The sequence below is a fragment of the Vicugna pacos genome, chromosome 3 (assembly GCF_048564905.1).
Source record: "Vicugna pacos chromosome 3, VicPac4, whole genome shotgun sequence".
NCBI lineage: Eukaryota > Metazoa > Chordata > Mammalia > Artiodactyla > Camelidae > Vicugna > Vicugna pacos.
In genome coordinates, this window is record NC_132989.1 from 53495358 (window position 1) to 53501652 (window position 6295).

General features: G+C 38.9%; 1 long non-coding RNA gene across 1 annotated transcript; it reads left to right on the forward strand.

Moving 5' to 3' along the window:
• Positions 1-664: 664 nt before the first annotated feature.
• Positions 665-2708, forward strand: LOC140695615 (uncharacterized). Its single transcript, XR_012071300.1, has 2 exons — positions 665-805; positions 2577-2708. It is a non-coding gene; the product is annotated as an uncharacterized lncRNA (long non-coding RNA).
• Positions 2709-6295: the final 3587 nt, after the last annotated feature.

Genomic DNA, 6295 nt, shown 5'->3' on the forward strand with positions numbered 1-6295 from the left:
TAATAACATTTATTAATGTCAGGCATTGTGCTAAGGGGCCTATTTTATTTTATTTCATTTCATTTTCTCATTTTTCATACAAAGTAAAAAAATTGAGCTTTTTATTCATTTTTACATATTAAAGCAATTTTCATCAGTTGCTTACTATTTACCTCTTGTGCTAGGAAAACAGAGATAAACAATGAGTTCTTAGACTAGCTGTGTTATAGAAAAGTCAGTTAAATATTGTTTTTCTGTGTGCTGGGTACTATGACAGAAACAGGCCTGGGTGGCACAGGAGCACAGAAGAGGAGCAACTAAATTAAAGTGAGGGTCACCTGTCAAGTGACATTAATCAAAATTCTGAAGGACAAGAGGGAAGGGTACGGCAGAACAAAGAAACAACATAAGTAAAAGGACTGCTCAGAAAGATTCAGGTAGTAGTTCATAAACTGGCACCATCACAAGTAGCCCTACTCCCTGGAGATTCTAATTCAATAAGTTTAGGGCCAGGCCAAGAAACTACACGTGTAACAATGCTCCCAAGAGTTTATTCCATGCAGGCAAGGTTACAGAACAATTCTAGTCCCTCCAACAGGAAGCCTGATTGTTTTACAATAAAGAGGTAAGGAACTGGCCACCAGCAAGGCTCAGAAAGTGGCCAAAGACAGAACATGTGGGGTAAACTTTGCCACTTATCCTGAAAGCTAAAAGAACTAAATCCAAAATTGCAGATCAGATTAGCATTTTAGAAAGATCACTCTGTGAAAAATGGAGTGTGATGTGGAAGGAAACCTGATCTGTGGAAGCTAACCTGGCAAACTAAGTAAGTAAGAAAGTATGAAGATCCTAATCGAAAGAGTGGTTACAAGTGAAGGAAAGAGAAGAACAAGAAATATTTAGGAAGTAAATACCGCAGGGTTTAGTGAATGGTTGGTGACTGATCAGAGTGTTAGGTGTCAGAGAGACCTGGGAAGACCCCCAGGGAGGCGGCCTGGGAGACTGATAACAGATATGCCATTCACCACAATAGAAGAGCAGATTTGGGGGAAAGAAGGTGGTTCTCTTTTAGATACACTGAATTTTATTGGCTCTTCCAGTGCAGAGCTCAGTCCAAAACTCAGGAGAAATTTTTGACATGAGGTATAGTTTGTGATATAAAAGCAGTGGAAGGTTAAGCCACATATCTGAGAAGAACCACAGAATCATAAGGGAGCCAATATCCAATGTTAAAGCAAAAAGAAAGGAACCTACCATGGAGACTTAAAAAGAGTATCCGCTTCTTTGCTGTTGTTGTTGGAGAGAATAGTGTCACAGATATCAAAGAAGTCAAAATCTCAGGAAGGAGAAACATTCAGCCGTACCAAGCACTGTAGAGAAATTAAACAAGATCAGATCAAGTAATGTCCACTGAAATGTGTCAGGTCAAAGTCAAAGGTGAAAATACCAAGAACGTGTCTTCTACATACGTTTCCGGTGGGCCCAGCCAATCAAGGGATTCCTTCTTAGGAGCTGAATCTCAAGTGTTGACACACAGGGAGGGAAGGTGGTTGAACCTGCATTTGCAAATATATGTGGCCATGAAGGTCCACAGTTCCATCTTCTAGGATCCTGAAACTTTTGCCCTCAGGAAGCTTTACTGTTTAGCATTTTCTCCTAGGTTATGAGTTACATCAGTCTTGTTGTAATGAATTTTATTTTTTCTATACAGAGTTTCTTATCCTTATAGTTAAAAACACCAAGTGCATGTAGTAGTCTTCTTTTTGTTTCATTTCTGATGAGATAAAGCATTGTTTTCTTTGTTTTCTGAGGTAAATGAGGAGAAGGGAGATGACTGATACAATGAACTCGTTGTGTAGGCAGGAAGGGATGGAATCCAAGCCACAGGTTCAGAAGTGAACCTTTACTTGGGTATCTCTTCCACCAGGAAGGGCAGGTACAGATGCCAATAAGCTTATAAGTAAGAGGGAGAGGAAGATGTGGTTCTCTCTTCATGTCCTTGGATTTTCTCAGTGAAAAGGCAGAACCGTCCTCTGCTGAGTCTGAGAAAGCTTGGTGGCAAAGGGGGATTTTAGAGGAGAGGGAAGATTTAGAATAACCGCTGTCAGTTGATGAGACATATTGACTATAAATAAGGACCAAGCCTTAGAAAGCAGCAATATGTCATGACATCAGTTGTCACAGCTGTGTAATTTTTCTCAGAAACTCTCAGCTGCTCAGTTTCAGGGCCAAAGAAACAGGATGGCTATATTAGAGTTGAAAGTAATATTGAAAGCATGATTTAAGTGGTGGACACCAGTGTCTAAGACTGGACAAGGGAAAATGGGAAGACAGAAGGGGCTGATTGATTAGGAGAAAACGGACGACCCAAAGCACTTGGGGTCATGAGGTCAAAGAGCAATCATAGTTCAAGTTAGGACAAGAAAGTTACCAGAAACAAATGGTGAGAGAAGCAGATGTCTTGCTTAAACATGAAGCCTGAATCTGAATCTCTCTACAGATGGAGGGTTTGTGTTTATCCATCTTTTATCCTGTCATTCTTTCTTATAGGATTTCTAATCTGGTTTTTTTTTTTTTTTTGTGACTTTCACCCACAGGCTGGATGACCACTTGGTGGGGCTCTTGCAGAAAAAATACCAGCCTACTGGTCGACTATTAGATCCTCTGAAAAATGGAAATGCTATGAAATTATGCAGTTTTGTTTAGCCTAATACACTAAGTGATAAGTATTGAGAAGTTTTCTTTTCTTCATTTTTATAAACTACCTTTTTCACAATTGCTTCCAATTAAAAAAATAGCTGACTTCTGGTACTCTGAGCAACCAAGAATTTGCAAGACTCTGATCTTAACTCAACAATTACTGTTCCCTATATTAACAGTCTGAAGCTAACTCTTTTTCCTAGTCCTTTGCTAGCAATAGAAATCATCTTTAAGAGGGAATCTGAAAAAGAGACCATAATTAGGACATTGCTATTTTAGCCTTTGTATATTATACTATCTTTACTATTTTTTAGATTAAAAAAAAAATCTGTCAATTGCTTAGTGCCATCCTTCTTTACTGCTGACTATGAAACAATGATCTGTAGCATAAATTGCCACCTACCTTTTACTCTGTGGCAGCCAGGAATTAAAACTGCAAGGACAGTAATTACCAGTAAAGAGAGCGGCATTATCTGCTGTTGCTTCCTGTTCAGTTTTACTTTGAAAACATCTCAGCAGGTTAGTTTACTTAGATACTGTGTGCCATTGACTGCTGAGTCTCCCGTCCTTGGCACAGTCCCAAAAATATGCCTTATCTCTGCAAGAACAAAGTGGCTGAGCTGCTGCATAGCCACCTCTCTAACTGGCAAGATGACTCAAACCACAGAATTTCATCACAGAGGGTTCATGGTGTCATCTTGGTTTATGGCTGACAGCACACACCACCAAATGTAGTGTGAGAAAAGCAAGAAAATGTAGTTAGACTAATAACTTTGCAACAAAATATTTGTGTACTCTTTGCAACTGGCACCCAGTGGTTGGAATTATTAGGCTAAAAAACCACTTGTTGTATGCTATGGACGTAGGTATGTTTCCCACATTGGGCAAAAGGTGGGATGAAAGATTCTCTGTGGTCTCTTCCATCTCTTGAGAGTTTATGCTCAAAATACCAACTTAATTAAATAACAGTGCCTAACAGCAATCCAAGGGCAAAAGTTTGCTCCAAGCCTATAGTCCAGCCTTAATATCTTAAGAGAGATGTGACAGAATATAATATAATACAACCAGTGCAAAAAATAAAAGTAAGTAAGCCACTTACCTGCATGATTGTAGGGGCAGGAAGGAGAAACTGACTGCATAACATTGAGGATTACTCTTTCGTCACCTAAAAACATATTAAAATCATATTAGTCATTATCTTAGATTTCTATTCAATTCTGTGATAGCTGAAGATAGCCACTATACTTCTTAATGAAAAGAAGAGAGAATCGGTTATAGAGGTTTTAAAATTTGAACTACGTCATAGAATTGAGCTAGAAGCAATTGTCAGTCTTCCTAATACCCAAGATAGGGAATTCTCCAATTCTCAAAACTTTTCTTTCCATAAACCTATCAAAGTGTCTTTCTTGATTTAATCAACATTCCAAATTATTTGCTGGGTGTTTAATCATGGTCCTGCTTTCTTCTAGGAAACACAGTGTTCTGGTCTGTTCTGATCTGCTACTAAACAAGAATAAATAACATTTTCATCTTTCCTCTGTTTTATTTTCTTTCCATAAAGAGAATGAGTTTTCTATTCAAAAAATGAGCAAGGACAAAGTGAAAATAATTAGTAGAAAGAAAAAGTAAAGTTGAAGGATAAGAGGTGAGAAAGAGGAGGAAGGGGTGTGTGCAGTTGAGCAAAGCAATCATGTTCTCTAAATCCTTTTCATTCTCTTTCAGTGCATTCAGGGATTACAGCTTGGAAGGTACTGCACTGGTAGGGAAAGTGGGCAGAAGAGAAACATGGGGCTGGAGAGGCATGTCAAGAGTACAATCAGAGCCTGAGTGGCATTATAGTAGAAGAGGGTGTGTATTTGTTTGGGGTTAAGAAGGAAGGTCTGGACAGGTCAGCACCTAAGAAAGAGGCATAACTATTCACACTGCCAATTCTAATTGTCACCTCCCCAGTTCACTAACTCCAGTAATCTGTAGACAATCATTTTAGTCCAGGTCCATTCAGAAAGAGAAGAGAACCTGAGACAGGACTTATATGCAAGGGATTATTTTGAGAAGTGATCCTAAGAATCAGGATGGAGGGACTGAGAAGAATAAAATCGAAGGAAGAAAATCAGCACACAGAATGTTCTCAAGTGGGACACGATCACCGGCAACCAGGACATGATCCACTGGAGTCTTCTAAAGAAGCTCAGAATTGTGCATCCAAGGGATAGAAGAGGAGTGTAGCATGTACCCACAGGGGTCTGTCCTTTATTGATCAAGAGTTACTCCACAGGCATCAAAGCTCTTTCACACAGTGTATGAGGCAGGTCTGTTACCTGACCCAGGCATCCTAGCTGCTGTGCAGAGAGAGCAGCAATGAGGCTGCAGCTGAGAGGTGAGAGCATGATGTCAGCTGTCACCTAGCAGAGAATGGCTGCCTCAGTGACGGCTGGAGGACAAGGAGGCCCAGCTATGAGTTGGGGCACACCAGTAAGTATCTTTGTCTTAAGAAATACATATTGATGTATTTAGGGGTAAAGGAGTACTGATGTCTGCAATTTATTTTCAGTTGGTTCAGACAATTATAGATAGATAAGATGGGTAGGAAGGTAGACAAACAGATGAGAGAGAGGAATCAAATGAAGCAAAATGACAACGGTGGGTGAATCTGGGTGAAGTACACAAGCGTTCTTTACACTATTCTTGCCAATTTTCTGTATGTTTGAAACTATTTCAAAAAAAATTTTTTTAATCATTAAACTCTAGCTCAAATGAACTTACATTGAGGGTTTAAAAGACCTGAGGTCTAGTCTAAGTCACTGATGCTTGTTAAGTCTCAGTTTTCTCATCTGGAACCTTGTGGAAATTTTGTAAGAACTAAATAAGGTAATACATGCAAAAGAGATTTGAAACATTTTAAAATAACATACAATTGGGGAGCATTGTTAGAAATAAGAGTCTGACATTTGGTGCACAGCTTAATAGATGGGGTGACTGACCATCTAAGCAGTGACAGATATATCCAGACAGACAGAAGAATTCAGGGGTTAAAATGAAAGAAAGGGGCATTTTAGGTCATTTTCAGCTACCTATCCCAACTTGGTTCCCTTCAACAGGCTTTATCATCTACTGTATACTAGATCATGTGCATACTGCAGGGATTGGAAGGATATATGTTTTATATCCTCAAGAAATTCAGAGTTTATTGTAGGATAAAACTACAAAAACAAAAATCTGTAATATGATGTGCCAAGAGATGTCTACAAAAACACTAATAAGAAACCAGTAAATCTGAGGTTTTGGAGCAGATATAAGAGAGTTTATGACAGGAAGCAATAGTTGAACTGAGCCTTGACAAATGGGGAGATCATTTAGAAATAAGAATAATATTTCAGGCAAAGAGAATGACTGAGGATGGTATAAAGTACTTCACATGTTTAGCCTCTTGGAAATTTTTTTGCCTCCTCTGTGACACCTCCCCCACATAACTTTCTAACATGCATCATGACATGAGAAATTCCTCCATTTTTATTTTCTTTCTGTCACCATCTTTTGAAATTTTAAAGTATGTTAAAACTCTGGGTTGCCTCCCAGTTATGAGGAATGAATGGAACCCGATCATAAAAGTTAATTT